The 27,679-nt window shown below is 36.1% G+C and overlaps 1 protein-coding gene across 2 annotated transcripts in view; it reads right to left on the reverse strand.

The window, feature by feature from the left end:
* PCDH11X (protocadherin 11 X-linked) overlaps positions 1-27,679 on the reverse strand; it is a 940,417-nt gene that overhangs the window by 629,731 nt on the left and 283,007 nt on the right. The window lies entirely within an intron of this gene.

Genomic DNA, 27,679 nt, shown 5'->3' on the forward strand with positions numbered 1-27,679 from the left:
ACAGCAGTTCAGTTCAAATAGCCACCTTTTCTTACAGTATTGTGAATTACTTGGTCTCAGTAATTTACTATCCTTCTGCTAAAACAAAGATATAACTATTTATTCTCTATTTAAAGGTGTTAGATTTAACGAGTTAGCAGTGACAAAAAGTGCAATATTGCTATGATGTATACATACATATGAAATGAAATGAATAAAGAAGTCTATAAAAAATGCAGCAGCTATGAAAATACTGCCTCACAGACATGTTACATTTCCAACCTGCTCATGGAGATTTAGGCACTGGATCCCATTAACTGGGTGTCACACAGATCAAAGGGTGTCACACAGCTAAATCCTAGTGAACAGCTTGGAAAGTGTAAATGATGTTAACTATAGAATTAATTCATTATTTGAATCTATTTAAAGGGACAAATAACTAAACAGAAATAAGGCTCTTTTGATTTTCTCCAATTTGAAAAGTTTTATGATAATATATTAATCAGCAAGTATTTGAAGAGTTCCCAGGCTTTTACCATGGTAGCATAACTTAGCAAGATAAATAATTACTCATTAAATATTAACACAAATAAAGTATTTGAATTAGCACATATTTGATAAAAAAAATATACTGTGTGCTACTACCAGTTTTGCTCAATTATCCTTATATTTCTTACATTTGCAGGAATTATTTTGCTAAGACTGCAAGGACATTTACAGTGCATGCATATGTGGTAAGTCGTTTCAGCCGTGTTCAACTCTTTGCAAAGCTATGGACTGTAACCTGCAAAACTCCTCTGTCCATGGGACTCTCCAGGCTAGAATACTGGAGTGGGTTGCTGTGCCCTCCTCCAGGGGATCTTGCCCACCCAGGGACTGAACCCACATCTCTTATGTCTCCTGCATTGGCAGGCAGGTTCTTTACCACTAGAGCCACCTGGGACTTCCATTTACAGTAGGAACATATAAATACAACTGGAATTGTGCAACGGTCATAAGAAAAAACTTTAAAATACTTCAGTATACAAGTTTAAAATGAAACAAGGGAAAAGACATGGCTGTAATCTTGTAGGAAGGCTAAACATCCTAAAGCTGATTCTTCTCCTTAAATTAATCCCCAAAACAATAGTAATATTTTCCTAGAACTAGATAAGTTGATTTTTAAACTTCATTTGACCCAACGATCTCACTTCTGGGACTATGTATGAATGATGTCTGTGCAATGTTATTTATTACAACACTGTTTACCATTTTAAGATTGTAGTTAAATCCTTGTATCCATCTACTGGGGACTGTATATAACAAATAGGATAGATACTATGAAACTGTTTATATCTACATAAAGAAACTTTGAAACACACATAAGAAAACAAAGTGATTGCTTAGAGAGACAAGGATAAGTGGGATAAATAGGGACTGTTAATGGAAGTAAGGTTTCTAGGTGTGTACCTTTTTACATGGTTTTGATTTTTGAACCATTCAAATACACTACCTATTTAAACACAAAGAAACTAAATTTTAAAACATTAAACACCTGAAAAAAGGGAAAGGTTGCAGAATATGTAATCTACTAAATGCTGTAAATGGTAATCCTGCCAATATGGTAGAAATGTTTCAAAAACATATTTGATTTAACCATAATTTGAATTAATCTGTTGAGCTGAGTCATCATTTATTTTTGACTACTTGTAACTTGATTCTGGTTTTCAGAGAAATTACAGACAAGAAATTACAGACAAGACCTCTTCTTTTCACCTAAACATCATACCATACATTGCAATTGGTTTCGATGACTGTCAAGGACAATACAAAACTCTGGAAATTTTTTTAGCATGTAAATATAAACAGATCTTTACTGAGTGACAGCAGGAGACATAGCAATAGACTAAATGATTGAGTTTTCTATAAAAATGTCACTCTGGCCCCTGTTAGCAAGTTGCTAACAGTCGCAATTTACTCAAAACACATATTGCCTTTTTTCTATGGGGAAAAAAAAAAAGCAACAACTGCCTTTTTGTTTTCCTATAGTGATTGCAGGCCGAAGGTGTAACAGAATTCAGAAGTGAGAGAATAAAGAACTTAGCAACCACAGTTTCACTTAGATTAAGGTTACTCAATTTGGGGGAATTGTATTCAAAAGATTAAAATGATTAATCTAGCTCAGCATATGGCCTGCAATTGAAGACACCTGGCTCACAGCTTGCTATAAGTTTGATACATGAGGTTCTTCGGCATTTAATGCCACAAAGTTTGAAGGGAACATACCGAAAAGAAGAAACAACAATAAACTTTGGCAATAATTTCTCTCAGAGTTTCTGCCAAGCTGGAAAGATATGTCATCCATATTGCTTAATTGGATTCATTTCCAACAAATACAGACTTTCTGTAAAAGTTTCTAAACAGCTGTACACATGGAATTAATAACAATGCAAAGCATTTATTGACCCAAGTTGTGAATGAACAATTCACAACTCACAGAAATGACAAAGAAATACAAGAACAAAAAAGTGATTAAAGTATGAGAGCAGTTTTTAGATATGTTTCTCTAAAATAAATATGAATTACAAGGTGGTAGTTTCCTTGATTCATCTCACACGCTAGTAAAGTGATGCTCAAAATTCTCCAGGCCAGGCTTCAGCAATACGTGAACCGTGAACTTCCAGATGTTCAAGCTGGTTTTAGAAAAGGCAGAGGAAACAGAGATCGAATTGCCAATATCTGCTGGATCATCGAAAAAGCAAGAGAGTTCCAGAAAAACATCTATTTCTGCTTTATTGACTACACCAAAGCCTTCGACTGTGTGGATCACAATAAACTGTGGAAAATTCTGAAAGAGATGGGAATACCAGACCCCCTGACCTGCCTCTTGAGAAACCTGTATGCAGGTCAGGAAGCTACAGTTAGAACTGGACATGGAACAACAGACTGGTTCCAAATAGGAATAGGAGTATGTCAAGGCTGTATATTGTCACCCTGCTTACTTAACTTATATGCAGAGTACATCATGAGAAACGCTGGGCTGGAAGAAGCACAAGCTGGAATCAAGATTGCCGGGAGAAATATCAATAACCTCAGATATGCAGATGACACCAAGCTTATGGCAGAAAGTGAAGAGGAACTAAAAAGCCTCTTGATGAGAGTGAAAGAGGAGAGTGAAAAAGTTGGCTTAAAGCTCAACATTCAGAAAACTAAGATCATGGCATCCGGTCCCATCACCTCATGGGAAATAGATGGGGAGACAGTGGAAACAGTGTCAGACTTTATTTTTCTGGGCTCCAAAATCACTGCAGATGGTGATTGCAGCCATGAAATTAAAAGACGCTTACTCCTTAGAAGGAAAGTTATGACCAACCTAGATAGCATATTAAAAAGCAAGACATTACTTTGCCAACAAACGTCCATCTAGTCAAGGTTATGGTTTTTCCAGTGGTCATGCATGGATGTGAGAGTTGGACTGTGAAGAAAGCTGAGCGCCAAAGAATTGATGCTTTTGAACTGTGGTGTAGCAGAAGACTCTTGAGAGTCCCTTGGGCTGCAAGGAGATCCAACCAGTCCATCCTAAAGGAGATCAGCCCTAGGTGTTAATTGGAAGGGCTGATGCTGAAGCTGAAACTCCAGTACTTTGGCCACCTCATTCGAAGTGTTGACTCAAAGAAAAGACCCTGATGCTGGGAGGGATTGGGGGCAGGAGGAGAAGGGGACAACAGAGGATGAGATGGCTGAATGGCATCACCGACTCAATGGACATGAGTTTGAGTAAACTCCGGGAGTTGGTGATGGACAGGGAGGCCTGGCGTGCTGCGATTCATGGGGTCGCAAATAGTCGGACACGACTGAGCGACGGAACTGAACTGAGTGTCTTTGATGTGGGCAATATGGCTTGGCGTTATGGATTTAGGAGCTCACAGATCCTTATGTATTTGCAATGATTAAATATAAGAGGGCATTTGGAGCTTCATTGGACAAACACAGCCTGCTCAGTTGAATTTGACATTCCTAAGACATTTTCAGAATTGTGCCTGTGCTTTTAACATGGATAAGGTTCTAGTTAGTGGCCCAAAGGAAGAAAAATATGATGAGCAAATTCAAACATGATGTTTCAGCTTTGCCTTTTGGTTTAAATGGCCAACTACATGTTTATTTAAATAAGGGTTTTTAATATTTACTAAAAACAGAATCAAAATAAAGACGCATGATATCACAATCATTTATCTTATTAGTTCTATGTGGCATACCTTAGAAACACACTTACTAATAACTTAATTATATTTAGAATTAAGTCTATATCAACCTAAATTTGTTCCTGTGCTCAATCACATAACTTCACATAACTTCACAACATAAAACGTAGTTTTTCACTACTTTCATTAGTATAAGTCAGAAAATGCTGGTGCAAGAAGGAAAAAATAAATAAATCCTTAGAATCAATGAGACAGCATATGTTATATTAAGTTTTTTCTTAAACATCTGGGTTTTAGGACTGATAAATTGACTATAAATAAAATGTATTGAACTCTGAATATATAATATAAAATATACATGTGTAACTATGCATTCATATACAAATATAATACACACATATATATAGAGAAAGCACAAACAAAATAAAGATTCATGTCTAGAAATTCTGTGTAGTTCTACTTAACACACTTTTAGCTAATAGATCTTAATCTGTAATTTGTATATTAACTGAGTGTCAATCCTGCTAAATAAAGAACTTTTCTCATGAATATACACTATCATTAGAGAAGTTAAAGGCTTAGGAAGAAGTAAAAAGAAAATTTGTTGGTGTCAGGGAAACAGTTTAGTGAAATGTATTTCTTTACTTTTCCCCTGAGGACTTTTTAAATTTTGCTTTTTAACCTGCAAGGAGAAAATAAATAAAATTAAAGGCAGATTGAAATAACATTATCAATATTTTACACCTTCTTATTAATTAAAATATTATCACAAGATGTACATCTCTGTCTAATAGTGATTGGCTTGTGTTTGGCAGATCTATTAAGTTCAGTTCCCATGTTAATTCCAACTTCATTCAAATTTTCATCTAAACTACACACACACACTTCATTCAAATTTTCATCTAAACTAAACACACACACACATAGACACTACCGTGGGCCCTCTCAACTATATGTAAGCTTAGCTGCTCATTCAATCTTCTCAGATACTCTCTGTGAGATCAAGTAGATGTAATGTGCTCAAAGTGCCTTGTTATCTTAGCTCAAAACAGTGAAAGAAGCTTTCATATATATATATAAAATTCAGAATGGATCTCTACTTCTTCCATCCATGAATCAGGTGATATTCCCCTGATTATATTAAACTTGGATAAAGATTGATCTAACAAGTGACTTCTATTGTTGAATACATTAAAAATTTAAATTCACCTTGTATATATAAGGAAAATTCCTTGTTCTTGATACCCACTGTGATCAGGCAGTGACTTGTTGGTGACTATTTCTGATATTTGCAAATTTATAAGTTTTAATAGTTACATTGCTTTCAAGAATTTGCCAAAAATGTTAAACATGTTAGCTTTTTTTTTTTTTCCCAACAAAAATATGTTCAGTGGTTGCCTAAAACTATTCAATGATCCTCTTTGCCCAGGAAATTGAATCAGTTCAGTTCAATTCAGTCGCTTAGTCGTGTCCGACTCTTTGTGACCCCATGAATCACAGAACACCAGGCCTCCCTGTTCATCACCAACTCACAGAGTTTACTCAAACTCATGTCCATCAGGTCGGTGATGCCATCCAGCCATCTCATCCTCTGTCATCCCCTTCTCCTCCTGCCCCCAGTTCCTCCCAGCATCAGGGTCTTTTCCAATGAGTCAACTCTTTGCATCAGGTGGCCAAGGTATTGTAGTTTCAGCTTTAGCATCAGTCCTTCCAATGAACACCCAGGACTGATCTCCTTTAGGATGGACTGGTGGGACCTTCTTGAAGTCCAAGGGACTCTCAAGAGTTTTCTCCAACACCACAGTCCAAAAGCATCAATTCTTCAGCGCTCAGCTTTCTTCACAGTCCAACTCTCACATCCACTGGAAAAAGTGGAGCCTTGACCAGACAGACCTTTGTTGGCAAAGTAATGTCTCTGCTCTTTAATATGCTATCTAGGTTGGTCATAACTTTCCTTCCAAGGAGTAAGTGTCTTCTAATTTCATGGCTGCAATCACCATCTGCAGTGATTTTGGAGCTCAAAAAAATAAAGTCTGATGCTGTTTCCACTGTTTCCCCATGTTTTTGCCATGAAGTAATGGGACCAGATGCCATGATCTTAGTTTTCTGAATGTTGAGCTTTAAGCCAACATTTTCACTCTCCTCTTTCACTTTCATCAAGAGGCTTTTCAGTTCCTCTTCACTTTCTGCCATAAGCTTGGTGTCATGTGAATATCTGAGGTTATTGATATTTCTCCCAGCAATCTTGATTCCAGCTTGTGCTTCTTCCAGCCCAGCGTTTCTCATGATGTACTCTGCATGTAAGTTAAGTAGGCAGGGTGACAATATACAGCCTTGATGTACTCCTTTTCCTATTTGGAACCAGTCTGTTGTTCCATGTCCAGTTCTAACTGTTGCTTCCTGACCTGCATGCAGGTTTCTCAAGAGGCAGATCTGGTATTCCCATCTCTTTCAGAATTTTCCACAGTTTATTGTGATCTACACAGTCAAAGGCTTTGGCATAGTCAATAAAGCAGAAATAGATGTTTTTCTGGAACTCTCTTGATTTTTTGATGATCCAGCAGGTGTTGGCAATTTGATCTCTGGTTCCCCTGCCTTTTCCAAAACCAGCTTGAACGTCTGGAAATTCACGGTTCATGTATTGCTGAAGCCTGGCTTGGAGAATTTTGAGCATTACTTTACTAGTGTGTGAGATATGTACAATTGTACACTAGTTTGAGCATTCTTTGGCATTGCTTTTCTTAGTGATTGGAATGAAAACTGACTTTTTTCAGTCCTGTGGCCACTGCTGAGTTTTCCAAATTTGCTGGCATATGGAGTGCAGCACTTTCACAGCATCATCTTTAAGGATTTGAAATAGCTCAACTGGAATTCCATCACCTCTACTAGCTTTGTTCATAGTGATGTTTTGTAAGGCCCACTTGACTTCACATTCCAGGATGTCTGGCTCTAGGTGAGTGATCGCACCATCATGATTATCTGGGTCGTGAAGCTCTTTTTGGTACAATTCTTCTGTGTATTCTTGCCACCTCTTCTAATATCTTCTGCTTCTGTTAGATCCCTACCATTTCTGTCCTTTATCGAGTCCATCTTTGCATGAAATATTCCCTTGGTATCTCTAATTTTCTTGAAGAGATCTCTAGTTTAAAGCAAATCTCTGTCAATGCTATTGCCATTTGAAGAAAACTTCTAAGATTTTCTAGGAAAGAGGGAGATTTCCCAATGTAGAAATCTCTGGCTTGTCAATATCCATAAGCAATTTCACAATGTGTACAAATTTAATTATTAGGAAGCACAGAGTAACTACTGTTGAAGTGCAGGGCACAAGTTTTAAATGGCACAACTTTTAATATTATGGATCTTTTAATTTTCAATCTTCAATATGAGGAAGTGACAAGTAATCACTCGATTAGGATTCTTCATGGTCTTAAACTATTAATTGGATTTAATTTAAGACTATAGAGACCACTACATGAAAAAGAAGTTACTTCTAGATGAGAAATACTGCAAACATTGCCACACTAATGCAGAATGAAATATTTTTATTTTTATCAAATACTAACTAAAAGCATAACTTTGGGGGGGAGATATATACTTCTAGACAACAATCTAAAATATTCTGAAATAAATTGTTATTGGAGAATAAAAACATATTTTGTATTAAGAATTGAATTCTGAATACATAGTACAACATTTCATAAAGGTAACCAGAGAACAAAAAGCCAGTCAAAGAAGCAAAGACATAAAATACAGAGAAAGCCTGAAAAGTAGTGGATATTGGGGGAGCAAGTGCATTAGCTCTTATAAAAACACTAATGGCAACCTAGGTATTTCTATGGCAAAAATGCCATGGGGATATGGGGATTGAAAAGATATCAATTGAATGACTTTCAAGTACAGAGATTTAAGATTTGACCTTGCATTTTCTTTAGAATGAAATTTCCCACAAAATTCCGTTATTAATCTATGTTCACTAGGTGAAACAAAGTGTTACTATATACACTGTAATGAAAATGCTTTCTTCTTGAAAAAAGTAATTTTAATATATCTGTGTTGATAATAATGTATATGTGTTTTTGTGTGTATGCCATTGCAAGCAATCAAATCAAAGGAATTTTTAAATATTTTTAATCTCTAGATTTTAGAAATTACTGTGATACTCACTCTCTCCAGGCATATTTTTAAAAGTATTATATATATTTTTTTCTTTCTAAAGCAAGGAAGTACTCATGAAGGTACAGCACATTGTCCTGGTGAATTCTGTTGGCAAAATCAAACTGTTCTAAATGCTGGATTACTAGGGGCTAAGAGAATTGGAAAATATGATCATCCAATTTGTAGACAGCCTAGTAATGGAGATGATAGAGCAGTTGGAAGTTAGAATAGGAGTCTCAAATTATCTCAGGGTATAAAAAGGGGAAGAAATAAGACTTATCTCTGAAGCAGGAGATAGATGGGCTCCAGATTAGACATTTACAGCCAGCCTCCTCTTTACACTTCCTTATAGAAATAACAGGAACAGGCTAAATATTTGGCATTTGTCTCAGGTGGACACTTTAAGATAAGATAACAGTAATGGCAGGGGCAGAGAGAGGAGCTGAGCCCTGGGCAAATAAAAGATAAAGAGGCCACATATTTCTCATTCTCAAGGTCAAGGAGGCCTTCCCAACTACACATGTGCAGAAAGGTCAAAAAGGGAGGGGCTCCACCCCATAGAAAGTGATGTCAACCTACCCATAAGCCTGTTCACTAGGCTCTATCTGGCTAAAAGACGCCCCTGCACACTGGGGAGGACCCTGAATAAAGCCAAATACAGAGAAGGGAAAACAAAATGATTGGCCAGAGGAAACCAGGGGGAAATGTGCAACATAAATGATTCAGACTACCACGAGGGTGTGACTCTATGTGGGTAGGTCTGCTTGTGTCTAGTCACATGTATTCTTTTTCCTTTTAATAAACACTTTACTTGTTTCAATATTTTCTGTCTCTTTGTAAAAATTCATTTCTACAAAGCTGAGGGGCCAGGACCTTGTCACTAGCCACTGTCCCTTGTGGTCTAGTGGCTAGGATACAGCACTCTCAGTGCCGTGGCCTGACTTCAGTCTCTGACCAGGGAACCAAAATCTTGTTTCAACCTCCTATAGGCCGAGGCCATCTGAAATCATTTCCACAGTCTGAAAGTATATTGCTTTAGAAGGAAAAGAGAAAAAAGGGAGCTACTATTCAAATGTACCTTGATATCCTCAAAGTTACATATAAGCAATTAAATTGAGTTACACATGCATATCATAGGGCCTCAGAGGATTTTTTAAACAAGGGATGATGGTTCAAATTGCAATTTTTATTTTAAATACCTACTTCAAATAGATTCAGTAATAATTGCTAAATTTATCCCTGTTTCATGTATTTATTACAAATATTTTTCAAAAAAAAGGTTTGACAAAATGTTATTGTCCATTTTTTTCAATTATTTAAGCCAGTATATGGGGGATCTTAACCAAATGACTATGATGAATATTTTGAAGAGTAAAATATAAATAAGTGGAAAGGAATAAAGCTTCATGAATAAAAATTTCACATGTAATTTATGTTTAATCAAAACAGGAATATTTAGGACAAAAATAAGGCATGAGTATAAGCAAATTTGTATTAAATGATTTATACCAAGCAATAGCCTAACTAAATGAGGAAATGTGGACATTTTAATGTTTTGGACCAAAATGAGTTTTAAAATTTTTAGAGTTAATCACTTTCATATCACCATATATTTGTCCTACAAATGCTGATGGGCTTCCCAGGTAGCTGAAATGGTAAAGAATCTGCCTGCAGTGCAGGAGACCTGGGTTCGATCCCTGGGTAAGGAAGATTCCCTGGAGAAGGTCATGGCAACCTACCCCAGTATTCTTGCCAGGAGAATTCCATGGACAGAGGACCCTGGTGGGCTACAGTCCATGTGGTTCTCAAAGAGTCGGACATGACTGAGCAACTAACACACACACACACACACACACACACACACCCATACACACATACACAAATGCTGATACACTGGAAAATTGAGTCACTTTCTCTGAAAAATCAGAGGATATCCTATGCCTCCTTTTGGCATCACTAGACACAGCATTCTTGGTGGCAATCTGCAACTAATTTTCCAAGGCTACTGCTTTTCACACAGATATATTCCTAAAGAATTTATAGTTGAAGGGCTGGATGCACGTTAATGAGCTTCTAGAAGGGAGAGTGGTTAGGTACAAAATCACATGAAATGCCTGGACCTATTTACTTCTTACAGTGGTGGGGAGATGTCTTTGTCCCAAGAATAAGTGCAGTTTCACTGAGGAAATTCTTACTACCACTGTGGAACCCATTCGTCTGAATCTGAAATGATCAATTCAAACATGGCCAACTCATATTGACATGGTAATAACTTTCTTCTTTAGTTCAAACCGTACATAACATCTCATAATTAAATGTTTTCTTCTTGCTAAAATAGTTACCTGGTTTAAAACGTGCAAATTATGCTGAAAAAGAAAAACAGTGAAACGATACCTAGTCATTAAAGCACGTTCTCAAATAGATTCTTCTCACTCTTCAAAATGTGGAGATGTAAACCTAGCCCCTTGGCACACAAGAGTCACATTTCTCCATATGTATAGAGATCACTACTATCTCCATTTGTACTCCCTAGAGAAAGACCGATGTCTTCAGTGCCTTACCTTGTCAGGTCCTGAAGGATATAAATTACATTTCCTTGCCTGCTGTCGTATTGGGCAATTATATAACCTCATCAACCTACCTAGATTTTAGAATAATTATGTATTCTCAATTATGTATAGCTGAAAAATGCAAAGATAGACATATCTGACAACAGAGAAGACAAGAAATCTGAGAAGAAATCTATGCTGCTGCTGCTGCTAAGTCGCTTCAGTCGTGTCTGACTCTGTGCGACCCCATAGACGGCAGCCCACCAGGCTCCTGTGTCCCTGGGATTCTCCAGACAAGAACACTGGAGTGGGTTGCCATTTCCTTCTCCAATGCATGAAAGTGAAAAGTGAAAGTGAAGTCGCTCAGTCGTGTCCGACTCTTCGCGACCCCATGGACTGCAGCCTACCAGGCTCCTCCCTCCATGGGATTTTTCAGGCAAGGGTACTGGAGTGGGGTGCCATTGCCTTCTCCGGAACAAATCTATACTGGCAGCCTAATCTGGGAGCTTAAATGAAATATGCAAAGAGTTGTAAGGATGTACTTCACATGCTTCTGCTATCATTGTTGGATTCATAACTTCACTGTCTTCTAAACTGACTTCCTGTTTTAAGAACTAGAAATCCCTGAACCACTTAATCGACTGTAGGAAGAAAAAAAAAAAACAAAAACCTCACTAAAGCATTACTACTTATGTTAATATGATAGCAACTCAATTTATTCAAGTGCTGATCAATACTAAACAATCAGAGAGAGTCATGAATTATGTATTTCAAAAAAACCTGGTGCTTTTTAATGGAATGTCACAAGGTTAACCAACTGGTAGACATGGATTCCCTTGGGCACAATTTCACATGCAGTGCTTACTACTCCAGTCGATGGAAGAACAATAGCAAAATAGAGCTTTGTTTGAAATAAATAACGAACTGCTCTCATAAACCTCAACCTTCAGAAATCATTATACATGAGAGTTTGATACTGCAGACAATTACCGGATCTCCATTTGTCTGGCAGTATCATCTCTTGTTGCTTTTTCTATTCCTTAACCATGTCTCAGTAATTATTGATAGCACGATTGTCATAGATTGCCCTGTTAATACAAAGACATTAGCAATTAAAACAACTTGTTATGTACTTCCTACTTCAGCGGTCTCTAGTCTATCTCAAGTCTGTCTCCATTTCTCAGTAATGCTTACTTTTGAAAAACCTGAATGCCTAGACTTCACTTTCTTATGTCTGAGTCACTCATGTAACTATTTCCCCACTTTCAGCTTTTATTTGTATTCACATCAGTAGAGTTTTACTCTACCATTTTAAAATCAGGACAATTACCTTTGAAGCTAAAGTTGGAATATCAATATCGGAACTGGCATTTTCTAGGTGTAAAGTCTATCAATTGATATGGTTAGAAATTTAAGTAATCTATTAGCTCTTTAAGATTATTTGGAACCCATTCTTACAAGAAGTTCCTCTCATGCAGCCCTTATTATTGGAAACTTTACCATTATTCAGAACTCTGAAAAACTGCATTGTCATGGCTTATCATGCCCTCAATAAAATGGTGGCAACGTATCTAAATCGTATCTGAAAGTGTTCATTTCTCTGTATAGCTCTTCATACACTCAATGGTAAATCTTGACATTTCTAATATCTACCACTCTTAGCAATGCCATACAATGAGTCTATTCCTTCCAAATGTTGTTCAAAATAGAGGCTGTAGAAAAAACGAATGAAGTAGCTATGTGACTTCACCAACATTATAATGGAGATGCTGACCTTGAAGAAAACTGGGAGCAAATTGCAAAAGATTTATTGCAATAACAATAAGATGCTGAATCAGTCTCTGAGCAGTCTGTCAGTTCATTTAATCAAACTGCAAATCACCTGCAGCCACATGTTTATGCTATATCCCCTTCTCAACAAGCAGGAAAAGGTTTAAAAAGACAACTTATTTAGGATAGGTATGGCCCCACTAACCCCAAAGGAATGTAGAATGTAGACTTTTATTTTATTTTAGATGTTCCCAATAAGCTAGGTTCAAGAGACCAAGAAACATTAAAAAATGAAATGACTAATACAATATAGATGTATATAATCATATGATGCAAAAATGATTTAGCATCTACCCATATTAGATTATCCCGAAGTCAAATGAACATATAGTATTTAAACTGATATTTATTTAGGAAGAGTAAATGTTCTTCAGCTTAATGAATGTATACCATAATTCTATCTGCATTAAAGCATGTTATTACCTCCTATATTATGTGCATAGTTATATCAGAGCTTGTATGTGCCTTGAAAATACTTTATATTCAAGGTGTAGAATTGGAAAACCAATATGTTTATGCTCCTTATGAACATTGCTAATAACATTTGTATGTATCTGAAAGGATTGCTGAACACTACCTAGTAACAAGAAATTGTCTTCAGATGCTCAGATGAGACGTCTCCTCATTCCAAGGGTTATTTCATTATCCACTTTTCTCTTTAGTAGAACAATCTGTCCTAAGTTTATTTTGTTTTAGTAACTTCTTCTTTTCTGTTATCTGAGCATAACAATGTGAAAGTATTTTGGGGATGCTAATATATGAAGAATTTTAAGATGATGATATTTTGTGGGAAACTACCTTTGATGGATATGAAAAAAATAAATAATCCTAAAGATGTAAAGGGAAAGAAATCCCAATTCTGATAGAACTGGGGAAATAAAGTAATATAAAAAGTTATTGGAGCATTTTCCACTCAACTTGCAGAAAAAAACACACTTAGCACTAGGGAAATACAGTCAGTTACTATCTCTGTACTCTGGCATTCTGATTTGAATCTATATGATATTTCCCAGATGTACATTGGCTCCTCCAATCACACACTAGCTAATAAATTGAAAGTGTCTTTGCGCTTTAGAACATAATTGTGGGGAACTGTAATAAGCAAAAGTAATTTCTCTTCTTTTAGCCTGTTTCTTACTTATTTAAAATGAGAATTGTCAGATAATTCAAGGACTAGCTCAATGAGCAGACGTGCAGACGATGCAATGATTTCCCAGGATGAGATCAAAGTATTAAAAAGAAGAAGAATTCCTTAGAAGGAGGAATATTTAATACTTAATCTAAAATAATGACATAATTGTTATCGTAGTTTTTAAAAAAGTATTAACAAAAAAGAAAAAAAAACTGCTGCAATTATTAAGGCAATTGAAAATATTCAAAGGAAAAGATGTGTTGCTCAGAATTATATGGTATACTGGTTCTATAACCATGAAACTTATTAAATCCATTTAATCTCTTACTTTAAAAGCAGTTTATATATATATATATATATATATATATGTCATTATTTACTTTGACCTGAAATGGCTGACAGCTTTAAATTTCCATGAAATGTAGTCAAACTACAAATCTCACACTTAAAGTTATTGGGGCTTTAAGAGAACCCAAGTGATCAAGACCTTCTTTATGCAGTTAAATTGTTTACTAATCAAATAAGAAATTTCAAACTAACTAATTAAAATCAGTGTTATTTAAATCCCATTAATCAGCCAGCATAGTCATTATTTGCCATTGCAAGAACATACTTGGAGGGTAAAACAACAGTATACATGCTATAGGATGAGTAGCTTTTTCAGCTGGCTCAGTCATAATTCCAACATTAAATGATGAAGAAAAAGATCAACAAACATTTGGAAATAATTATCATGAGTCAATTATTAAATAATTATCATGAATCAAATGCAAATTTGACAGAAAATATACTTGATATATTAAGATAAAGAAATTTGTGTGGTTGTCTTTCTCATAGTTCTGAGCTAACTAATAAAAGAAAAACTTGTACTTTTGAGTGCAAGAAAATATGAAATACAAGGGGGCAAAATGAGTATGTCCTCTAAAAATGCCTATGTTTTACAGTTCATTTATTATTTTTGAGTTCAGATAGCTCCTTAATATCAATAGATAAACTTTTGATGAACATTATTTTCAATTAGGCAGTTATCACCTTTTCTGTGGCCTAAAAAGTAATTCTTTTTAGAAGATACTGTAAAGAGAGGCTCAGTCCCTTATTAACTTATAAGATTCTGGATCCTTTAAAGCATATTTAATGTTAATATGCATTGATTAATGATAGTAATTCCATATTGATTTTTAATATTAAAATCCATAGATAGTATATGCCTTTGCCTTTGATATTATATTTTTAATTAGCCATAATATAATTAGCATCAAGTGACTTTCAAACAAAGTCTTCCTTACTACTTTTGGTATAGAAGACAGTTGTTCAGCAAAAATGTAAAACATATGTAATTTTTAATAGCTACAGTAAAGAAAGCAAGAAGAAATTTGAAATTAATTTAACCCAATATATCTAAAATGTTCTAACTTCATTATGCAACCAAATAGATTGAGAGGTAAGAACTATTAGGTATAAAATAAGCTACAAGGATATATTATATAACTTGAAGAATATAGCAATTATTTTATAATAGCTATAAATTGAGTATAACCTTTTAAAACTGTGAAGCACTATATTGTACACCTATAAGTTATATAATATTATATATCAACTATAATTCAATACAATTTTTTTAATTATTAAAGAGATATTTTACATTCTTTTATCCACACTAAGTGATCAAAATCTGGGAAATACTTTACCCTTATAGCGTATCTCAATTCAGTCTTGCTGTATTTCAAATGCTTAACAGTCACACATGACTACGAGCTACCATACTGGCCACCACAGATGGAAAAGATCCTCTGCAACAATATTTTGCTTTGATAGACATAAATGAATTAAGCCTCTGAGGTTCCCGCTCTGTGATATTTTTGCTTTGCTTTCTTTCATAGGTGCTATTTGAAAAGAAAAAAATAAAAGATGTTCTGACCATAACTTAGCATCCCTTCTTTAGTTTTCAATGTCTCAATATGCCAGATGGTTGAAATTCTTTGGACTTTTTTTTTTTTTTTTTTTTGCTTTTGCTTCTACAATATGATGGTGGGGGTTGTAAAAGATCAAAGCTGAGCACATACTGTCCAGTAATGGTAGAATTCCAGGGTAAAAGAACACAGGGAGCTATAGCAAGTGGGTGGCATTTTTTTGCTTTGCAACCAAGTTAAGAAGAGAATTTAGACAATAAATTTCTATCACAACAGGAGTCAGATTGGAGGTGGTGGGGGAGACAATTTTAACTTGCGTTTTCACAACCTAATGAAAGGTTAATTTTAATTCCAAACAAGTAATTCAGTTCAGTTCAGTTACTCAGTCGTGTCTGACTCTCGGCAACCCCTTGGACTGCAGCATGCCAGGCCTCCCTGTTTATCACCAACCTCTGGAGTTTACCCAGACTCATGTCCATTGAGTCGATGATGCCATCCAATCATTTCATCCTCTGTCGTCCCCTTCTCCTGCCTTCAATCTTTCCCAGCATCGGGGTCTTTTCCAATGAGTCAGTTCTTCGAATCAGGTGGCCAAAGTATTGGAGTTTCACCTTCAGCATCAGTCCTTCCAATGAATATTCAGGATTGATTTCCTTTAGGATTGACTGGTTGGATCTTGCAGTCCAAGGAACTCTCAAGAGTCTTCTCCAACACCACAGTTCAAAAGCATGAATTCTTTGGTGCTCAGCTTTCTTTTTAGTCCACCTCTCACATCCATACATGACTACTGGAATAACCATAGCCTTCACTAGATGGACCTTTGTTGGCAAAATAATGTCTCTGCTTTTTAATACGCTGTCTAGGTTGGTAAATAGTATTTAACTTATATCAATTAAAAAACTTATGGATAAATGAGTAATTGATTCAGATGGTGTTAATGAAAGTAAGCTAACTTCATTTATAATCAGAACTATAGCTTCAAGTAATCATATAACTATATCCACCAATGTGCCATTATGTATTGGCTCTTTTAAAAACACTCCTAACTAAAGAGCCTCTTGATGAAAGTCAAAGAGGAGAGTGAAAAGGCTGGCTTAAAACTCCAAATTCAGAAAACTAAGATCATTGCATTCGGTCCCATCACTTCATGGCAGATAGATGGTACAACAATGGAAATATTGGGAGACTTTATTTTAGGGGCTCAAAATCACTGCAGATGATGACTGCAGCCATGAAATTAAAAGTTGCTTGCTCCTTGGAAGGAAAGCTATGACCAACCTAGACAGCATACTAAAAAGCAGAGACATTACTTTGCTAACTGTAGTGTTGGAGAAGATTCTTGAGGGTCCCTTGGACTGCAGTGAGATGCAGCCAGTCAGTCCTAAAGGAAATAGGTCCTGAACACTCATTGGAAGAACTGATATTGTAGCTGAAGCTCTGATACTTTGTCCACCTGACGCGAAGAATTGACTCATTGGAAAAGACCCCGATGCTGGGAAAGATTGAAGGCAGAAGGAGAAGGGGACGACAGAGGATGAGATGATTAGATGGCATCATCTACTCAATGGACATGAGTTTGAGTAAACTCTGGGGGTTGGTGATAGACAGGGAAGCCTGGAGTGCTGCAGTCCATGGGGTCACAAAGAGTCGGACACGACTGAGCGACTGAATTGAATTGAATAAGTTATGATTAGTTCCAACTCTGGTAGTCCAACCAAGTGCCTGTGATTCTCAAGAGGTGCAATTACTGCATCCTAGCTACATACGCCCCTGAATTTTCTTATTAGTATAATCAAATCTCTTTTAATTTTAAACATATAAATTATTAGTCAAAAAAATTTATCTCTTGTTAATATTAGACTATTGCAATGAAGCAAGATGTTCAAAAGTTAATTCAATCATATTAACTGAACTCTTCTAAGTTCTCCAAAAACCTAGATCACTTTGATTTAGAATGGGTGACCACAAAAAATATTCCAGTAAGTAATATAAAGTAAGCTACTCATATGGTTTTACCAAATTCTTCTTTCCTCTGTAAAATGCCTTTTGTAAAGTAGTGGTTGTTACATATTCACATCTTCAAATCAAGTAAAACAAAATTTAATTTGGAGCTCAAAAGTAGGCCTTATTAGTTTAAAAGTGAAAGTCTCTTAGAAGTGTCTGACTCTTTGTGACCCCATGGAGCCCATGGAACTTTCTAGGCCAGAATACTGGGTAGCCTTTCCCTTCTCTAGGGGGTTTTACCAACCAAGGGATCAAACCCAGGTCTCCCGCATTGCAGGTGGACTCTTTACCAGTTGAGTCACAAGAGAAGCCCAATAATTTTGGAGTGGGTAGCCTGTCCCTTCTCCAGGGGATCTTCCTGACCCAGGAACAGAACCAGGGCCTGCATTGCAGGTGGATTCTTTACTAACTGAGCAACCAGGGAAGCCCAAACACAACCAACCCGAAGTAATGGTTAGATAAACTTTTAGAGTTCTTTGACCCCTGTTAACACAGATATAAGAAATAGTGCTGTGCAAGGGGAAGGTATGCTTAAAATTTGTACATTTCCTTGTTTGCAGTTTACATGACTATGTATTTAAAATTTCATCTTGTGTTTAAAGGAGTCAGTTCTATATTTTTTTCTGGAGTCTAAAACTATGCAGAGCAAATGTGATTTAGATTAATTTTCAAAGTAAAATATTCTTTGTGGTTGGAATTTTGTAAGTTTGTTTCAATTATTTCTTGGGTTTATTCTATACTCTTCTTAAATGGGCACAGAGCTTAAATTAGGTGCAGTTTTCAAGGTTGGAATACACTTCTCTTAACCAGTAGGGTAAGCCAACATCACATTACAGTAAGGTTTTCATGAGACACAGCATAAGCACTTAGCACAATTTAAAAATAAATAATAGATAGTAAATTAAGAATTGCATACTTCACAAAAATTTCTGGTGGCTCCTACCAGTTCTGACACAGTTCCATCTAACCATATATTTCCTAGATAAATGCACCATACATAACAAGATACCCATTTCAAATATTATAGTATTAGTGTTAACTGTGATCATTCATAGCATTAATATGATCCAGGCCTGCAACCATAACAGTGATCCTGTCATTTAAGCACTGCTGTGGTCCTGAACCATTTTAAATCTATATTCCACTAAAATTATTTTGTAATATGAAGTTTTATCATATAATAGCATCTCAAGACCCAATATTTTGAATTGCTTAACAATGTCAATTGTTTTTCTTCATTAATCTTGAAATTATTCATTTATAATGTATAATAACATTAAATATCCAGGAAAGTATGATCTTTACCAACACAGAAGAAAGAAATGTTTCCAATTTTACTTTTCAAATATAGCCAACTGTGTTTTAACATTTTCTTGAGAATGTGGAATGCTTGACATGAGCCAACATCAACAAATCAAAGGATCTTAGCATTTTAGAGCAAGATATACCCTATATAAAAATCTAATCAATCACCTCACTTGAAAGATGAAGAAATGAAACTAGTAGAATTGAGAAGTTCATTTTCCAAGGTCACACTAGGTAGAAGCTGTGCTGATACTAAGCGACAAGTGTTCTAATGCTGAAATTAAAACACAATACTGGTTGTTTAGAAATTAGCATGAGTCTAATTGTTTTACCTTCATCAGTTCAGTTCAGTTGTTCAGTTGTGACCGACTCTTTGCTACAATATGGACTGCAGCACGCCAGGCTTCCTTGTCCATCACCAACTCCCAGAGCATGCTCAAACTCATGTCCATCACGTCGGTGATGCCATCCAACCATCTCATCCTCTGTCATCACCTTCTCCTCCTGCTTTCAATATTTTCCAGCATCAGCGTCTTTTCCAGTGAGTCAGTTCTTCACATGAGGTGGCCAAAGTATTGGAGTTTCAGCTTCAACATCAGACCTTCCAATGAATATTCAGGACTGATTTCCTTTAGGATTGACTGGTTGGATCTCCTTTCAGGCTAAGGGACTCTCAAGAGTCTTCTCCAACACCACAGTGCAAAAGCATCAGTTCGTCGGTGCTCAGCTTTCTTTATAGTCCAACTCTCACATCCATACATGACTACTGAAAAATCCATAGCTTTGACTAGACAGACATTTGTTGGCAAAATAATGTCTCTGCTTTTTAATATGCTGTCCAGTTTGGTCATAGCTTTTCTTCCAAGGAGCAAATGTCTTTTATTTTCATGGCTGCAGTCACCATCTGCAGTGATTTTGGAGCCCAAAAAAAGAGTGTCTCTCACAATTTCATTGCTTTCCCATCTAGCTACCATGAAGTGATGGGGCCTGATGCCATGATTTTAGTTTTTTGAATGTTGAGTTTTAAGCCAGCTTTTTCACTCTCCTCTTTCACTTTCATCAAGAGGCTCTTCAGTTCCTCTTTGCTTTCTGCCGTAAGGGTGGCGTCATCTGCATATCTGAGGTTATTGATATTTCTCCTGGCAATCTTGATTCCAGCTTGTGCTTTAATTCACCCCAGCATTTCGCACGATGTACTCTGCATATAAGTTAAATAAGCAGGTGACAATATACAGCCTAGATGTACTTCTTTCCCAATTTGGAACCAGTATGCTGTTCCATGTCTGGTTCTAAGTATTGCTTCTTGACCTGCATACAGATTTCTCAGGAGGCAGGTGAGGTGGCCTAGTATTCCCATCTCTTTAAGAATTTTCCATTTTGCTGTGATCCACACAGTTAAAGACTTTGGTATAGTCAATAAAGCAGAAATAGATTTTTTTTTTGGAACTCTCTTGCTTTTTCGATGATCCAGTGGATGTTACCAATTTGATCTCTGGTTCTTCTGCCTTTTCTAAATCCAACTTGAACATCTGGAAGTTCTCGGTTCACATACTATTGAAGCCTGGCTTGGAGAATTTTGAGCATTACTTTGCTAGTGTGTGAGATAAGTGCAATTGTGCAGTAGTTTGAGCATTCTTTGGCATTGCCCTTCTTTGGGATTGGAATGAAAACTGATGTTTTCCAGTCCTGTGGCCACTGCTGAGTTTTCCAAATTTGCTGGCATATTGAGTGCAGCACTTTCACAGCATCATCTTTCTGGATTTGAAATAGCTCAACTGGAATTCCATCACCTCCACTAGCTTTGTTCGTAGTGATGTTTCCTAAGGCCCACTTGATTTGGCATTTCGGGATGTCTGCCTCTAGGTGAGTAATCACACAATGGTGGTTATCTGGGTCATGAAGATCTTTTTTGTACAGTTCTTCTGTGTATTCTTGCCACCTCTTCTTAATATCTTCTGCTTCTATCCATCCAATTTCTATACTTTATTGTGTCCATCTTTGCCTGAAATGTTCCTTTGGTATCTCTAATTTTCCTGAGGAGATCTCTAGTTTTTCCCATTCAGTTATTTTCCTCTATTTCTTTGCAAAGATCACTGAGGAAGACTTTCTTATCTCTCCTTGCTATTCTTTGGAACTCTGCATTCAAATGGGTATATCTTTTTTTTTTCTTCGTTACCTTTAGATTCTGTTCTCAGCTGTTTGAAAGGCCTCCTCAGACAATCATTTTGCCTTTTTGTATTTCTTTTTCTTAGGGATGGTTTTGATCACCGCCTCCAGTACAATGTTAGGAACCTCTGTCCATAGTTCTTCAAGCACTCTGTCTATCAGATGTGATCCCTTGAATCTATTTGTCACTTCCACTGTATAATTGTATTGAATTCGATTTAGGTCATATCTGAATGGTCTACTAGTTTTCCCTACTTTCTTCAGTTTAAGTCTGAATTTTACCTTCATGGTTCATATCAATTACCTTACTAAACATAGTAACTGTACTTGTTTAATTTTAGTAATAAATATAGTGACAACTATCAGGACTTGTTTTTCCCAAATGTCTTTCCATTGCAGGAAGATACATAATGAAAATTAACAGCAAGTTTCTTTTTTCATTTACATATAGCACTAGTGCTCTAAAAGGTGAATGCAAACTCTCATATCCAATATACTTCATTATTTTATTTATTTAATGAGCTCTAATACTTCACATATCAAACTTTACATATTCATAGTTTGTTTCAAATACATTACCATATTCTATTGCATCTTCTTTAAATTCTGCAATAATTGTGCTATTGACATTTGCATATTTGTGAAGGTAATAGGTTTTTTTTGTTTGTTTGTTTAAGACAGTGAAGAAAAAGTTGGAAAGCCTAAGAAAGCTACTAGTTGTCAAACTACATTTTTCTTCCACTTCTCAACCTGAGATTAATAGTACATTCCATCATTTGTTAATGTCTTATAATTATTGACAAAAATTAAAATTTTGTACACTTTCTGAAGCATTTCATATTTAATCTTTAATAATTGGTATTTTTATAGGCTGTTAATCATGTACTAGCTTTCATACGCAGTGAAATTTCTCTAATTCAAGTCATCTGCCCACTTGCTTTAAGGAACATTGATTGACATTTCTTTACTTCTTAAAAAAGCAATATCCCTAGGGACACTCATCTTTTTAGTATGACTTATAAAGTATTCAGTTTAGTCTCACTATCCTATCGTATCATATATTCCGAAGTACTCCATATTATCCTTGTGATAGCAACAGTAAAGCTTATCACACCATTAACTTTATTTATATGACATTCAGACAAATGCTTTTATTATTTTGTTTGTTTGTTTTTAACATTTATTTATTTTAATTGGAGGCTAATTGCTTTACCATATTGTAGCAGTTTTTGCCATACATTGACATGAATCAGTGATGGGTGTACGTGTGTTCCCCATCCTGAGCCCCCCTCCTCCCTCCCTCCCCATCCCATCCCTCAGGGTCATCTCAGTGCACAGTGAGCCCTGAGCACTCTGTCTCATGCATCAAACCTGGATTGGCAATCTATTTCACATATGAAAATATACATGGTTCAATGCTATTCTCTCAAATCATCCCACCCTTGCCTTCTCCCACAGAGACAAATGATTTTAGATGTTAATGTGTACTTCTGCAATTTACATAGTTATGTCAAAGAAATACAGAAGTCTCCTGGATATTGCTAGATTAATCTATTGAAGAAATAATAATTCCTCAAAGATTAGGTGTGTATATATGCAAAGATATGCCTTATTTGGAAGTATGGTCACTTACAAACTGAATTAAGTCTTTATTAAGTGTTTGAAATCTACCCAATCTTATTTCCTCTCTATATCCCCACTCCTCAAGTGTGTGAGAGCAGAATGATATCAGGCTGTCAGGCAGACCTGAATCTCAGCCCTAGCTATGTCACATAATAGATCCATGACCCTGAGAAAACTGTTAAACTATTCTAGGTCTTGTTTCTCCATCAGGGAAACAGATAGTAAATAGTACCCACCCCAGAGGATTGTAACAAAGATAAAATTAAATAAATAATGTAAGGAGCTCAGCCTGTCAGATATTTTTGCTTTTTCTAAATCAAGCCATTTCTTACAGTATTCTCTGCTTATAGTGTTGTTTTTCATCTATTGTTCCATTATTTGAATGGCTGCTGCAAATTAAAGATATCACATCATAGTCATCTCTTAAGTCAAAGTCTGCATCTTACCTCTTCTATGATGCCAATATCCAGTTCTGTGTATCTGTGTATGTGTATGCGTATTGATCAACACTAGATAAATTACATATTTTATTCCAGTTCCCCATCTCTGTATCACTCTTCATATATCATTGTTATATGAATCCTCCACAATAGAAAATGAATTTTGAGAGGAAAACATGCACAGGTGTACATGAGACACAGGTGTTTCATTTTGCTGACATATTTTTTGTCAGAGTCAATCCCCCTCCCCAATTTCCCAATAAGGTATTCAAGCAGGGTTGCATCCAGGTTGGGGAGGGGGGCTAATAATTATATGAGGGATACTTTCTAGTGTTTTAGTAATATTACTTTAATAATACTATATTTGTAATTTTACAAAAAATGTATGATCCATGTCACACATTGATAGGAGAGCAACCTACTCTGTAACTTGAAATGAGAGGTGTGCTTTTATTGGTATCAAGGTAAATCATTGTCTGTATCCAATAATTGCTCCTGGTAAAGTTTCCAACTTGTGCTATCATCTTCAAACTTTTCTACTCCATGATAACAAATAATATTGAAAGGGAAATTGTTTTCAGCTAAAAGGTTGTTCTCATTTGACTCTTTTTTAGTACCAGTTAGTTTTATAATTTTGACAAAAATGACATCAACAACAGCAAAAAAAAAAAAAAAAAAAACTTATTATTTGAAGACATTAGTATTTGTTTTGTTAGATAGTTAGAATAGGAAAAAAGAGTCCAGAATGGTGGTGGCTAAAAAACAAAGAAGGGAAAAGCCCATGAAAATAGAACAAAAGAAAGTTGGGGGACCAGAGTGAGAACCTGAGGTGAGGCAAACAGCCCTCCTGGCTGGCCCAGTTTATATAGGGCAGGCTCAGGGGGCAGGAGAAAAAGAAATATTAAAATTGAGCCACAACTGAGCTGGGGACTTCTCTTTTCTTCACGTCTTTTGGGTTGGCACGACCTCATGCCTCGAGGATGTATTTCCCCTTGCTTGTCAAATAAAATTGAGCTATAACACAGAGCTGTAACACTGGCCCATCCATCCCTTCAAAGTTTTGATGCGGTGAGACAGAACTGAGGAGATTATAAACTTCCCCATCAGTTTCCTATTACTACTGTAAATAATTTACTACAGACTTAACTGTTTAAAAAAACACAAATTTATTATTCTGGAGGTCAGAAATCTGAAATGGATCTCATGTGCATAAAATCAAGGATTGCCTTCCTTTCTGGAAACTCTAAGGGAGATCTGTTTCCTTGCCTTTTCCAACTTCTAGAGACCACCCACATTCCTTAAATAATAGTCCTCTAGTAATTTCATAGTCAGCAGGGTTAGGCCGAGTCTTTGCCACACTGCCATCTTTTGTCCTCCCTCTTCTGCCACCTCTTCTACTTTTATTTGTCCTTTTGTTTACATTGGGTTCACCAAGATAATCCAAAATAACCTTTTTTTTTTTTTTTTTTTTTTTGGCCTCAATGCACAGCATGCAGGATATTAATTCTCTGACCAGAGATTGTCTCCTTACCCACTGCAATGCAAGCACAGAGTCTTAACACTGGACCACCAGGAAAGTTTCTAAACTTCCTATTTAAAGTCAGCTCAAGAGTAAGTTTAACTACATCTGCAACCATAATCTTCTTTAGCCATGTATCCTGACATATTCACATTTATCAGAGATTAGGATGGGGACATCCTTGGGAGGCCATTATTCTGCCTACCACAAGGTTCTTTGGGAAATTACTGAGCTATAATTAGAGTTCATTCATGTAAGTTGATCATTAAATAAATAATATGAGTTACAGTTTCTGGGACAGTGATTCATTCCTTCATTCAATGATTACAATTTTCTCTATTTGCAATAGTTCAATAAAGTTGCTTTGAATACTGAAATAGGCAATAATGAATCATTATTCCTAGGGGAAGATTCTGTGTGAGTGTGTGCATGTACATATATACATATACACACACACACACACACACACACACACACACACACATATATATATCCTTAGGCTTAAAATGTGATAGCTGGACAATAAAGAAGGCAGAGAGCTGAAAAATTGATGCTTTCAAACTGTGGTATTGGAGAAGACTCTTGAGAGTCCTTTGGAAAGCAAAGAGATCAAACCAGTCAATTTTAAAGGAAATCAACCCTGAATACTCCTCAGAAGGACAGATGCTGAAGCTGAAGCTCCAATACTTTGACCACCTGATTTGAACAGATGACTCTTTTGCTATTCCCAGAAAGTAGGCTTCGGTGGGGCGGGTTGTGGGGGGATGAGTGAGGTTTAACACAACTCTGAAGAATTAGCATAGTCAGCTGCTCAGCTGAGCAAAAGGTTTAATGTAAAGTACCATCAGTCGGGAAAGTGGTACCATGCTATTCAGACAGTGTTGCTGTTCCTTTTTATAACTGTCCTCATTCTGCCAAAAATTCTAAGAATCACTCATTAGCAGCCTTTAAACAACTTGAAGCTGGTACACCCTGCAAATATTACAAGCAAATCTCAAGAAAACTTACCTAAATCAACAACACTTGTAAACACATATCTAATGGTGAATTTCAAAAAGTAAAGCAAATGGTGCCTAAAATAAGTATACTATCTATACAACTGAAAAAGGAAAAGAGAAAGAAAGAATTTAAGATTTCTATACTATTGTGATTCAGTTAAACCATTTTATAAATATTTTGCAATATGAGCAGATCTTTCCAATGCTTAAACTAAAATATTGTAAGAATGCCAAATTTTCCAGAATCTCCATTTTAAAATAAAAAATCAATTTTCAGTAAGAGACAAATTTATTCATAACTATTATTATTACAAAAATTAAAATAAAAATGAAGGCTTAGAAATATACATATTTCTGTTCAAAGAACAGGTGAGAATATTAATTTTTTAAAGCATGCAGGAAATAGTGAAAATAGTTTTAATAATCTGTTGAGTCCACAGGGAAAAACTACTCTACTTTATTTCTAGGAACAGGCAGAGTGCCAATGAGAACAGTAATAATAATAGTTATAAGCCAGTCATTTTCCTTACTGAGGCACTCAAAATAAGACAGTTTAAATATGATTATAAATAAAAATTTAACCTTTTTATTACTATAATGAAAAATTGTGAAAATGTTTGATTAAAGCTTTGGAGGTCCAAAGTCTTAACAGAAATAAAGCTATTCCTGATTTTGCCTAACTGGAAATATCTAGCTCCAAGCTTTAGTTTAAATTCCTTTAAAAAATTAACAGTTATACCTTTCTATGTTTCTTATTTTTCTGGAATTTATAAACTATATCGGGGAATGCAATGGCATCCCACTCCAGTACTCTTGCCTGGAAAATCCCATGCATGGATGGAGGAGCCTGGTAGGCTGCAGCCCATGGGGTCGCGAAGAGTCAGACACAACTGAGCGACTTCACTTTCACTTTTCACTTTCACGCACTGGAGAAGGAAATGGCAACCCACTCCAGTGGTCTTGCCTGGAGGATCCCAGGGACAGGGGAGCTTGGTGGGCTGCCATCTATAGGGTGGCACAGAGTCGGACACGACTGAAGCGACTTAGCAGCAGCAGCAGCATGAACTATATGCTAAGGTGGGATTTATGTAACCAGTTTGTTTACACTTGTTTCTTTACCCTTCTTTCCTTCTACCCTTCCTTCTTTATTGCTCTCTTCTTTTTGTTTTTGAAGTATTTATTATGTGGTCAATAAGGATGAGAACTGCTATGGAAGCAATGAGAAATACTTTCTTCCAAATGACACTCGGTATCACATTCTATATTGGTGAAGCTAGAAGGAAATAAATCTCATGAAGTTCACTCTCCTGATTTTGCAGTTAAAGAAGTCGAAGACCATGCAGTGGAAATAATTTCGCAAATATCACATGGCGATTCAATAGTAGAATTAAAGCTAGAATGACTATTTCCTTATTTCTACTCAGGTGTTCCTTCAATTGCATAACTGCATTATGCTGTCTTCTATTCATGCAACAAGGATGCACTGACTGCTTACTATGGTCCAAGAATCACGTGAAAGCTATGGGGAAAAATGCATGGATTTTCTACAAAGTTTACTATGATCATGGGGCTGACTCATCTCAGTACTCAAAGTTTTGAGATTAAGGTTTTAAATGATAGTAATTACTATTTAATTTTAGGTATGTGAAACAACTGTTAATGACTTAAGTCATGTATAAACTCACCAAAGAAAGTGGCATACTAGTGTAATTATTTTCAGACCATAATACCAACTATATGTTGTTGGTGTTCAGTCACTAAATCATGTCTGACTCCCTGGGGCCCCATGGACTGCAGCACATCAGGCACCAGCTATATATGAGTAGCTTTTGTCATGACATGCACAAGCAACAAAAAGATGAGAGCAGTTAATGGCTGTGGAGAGTCC

This window comes from Cervus elaphus, chromosome X (assembly GCF_910594005.1).
Source record: "Cervus elaphus chromosome X, mCerEla1.1, whole genome shotgun sequence".
In the NCBI taxonomy this organism is placed as follows: Eukaryota; Metazoa; Chordata; class Mammalia; order Artiodactyla; family Cervidae; genus Cervus; species Cervus elaphus.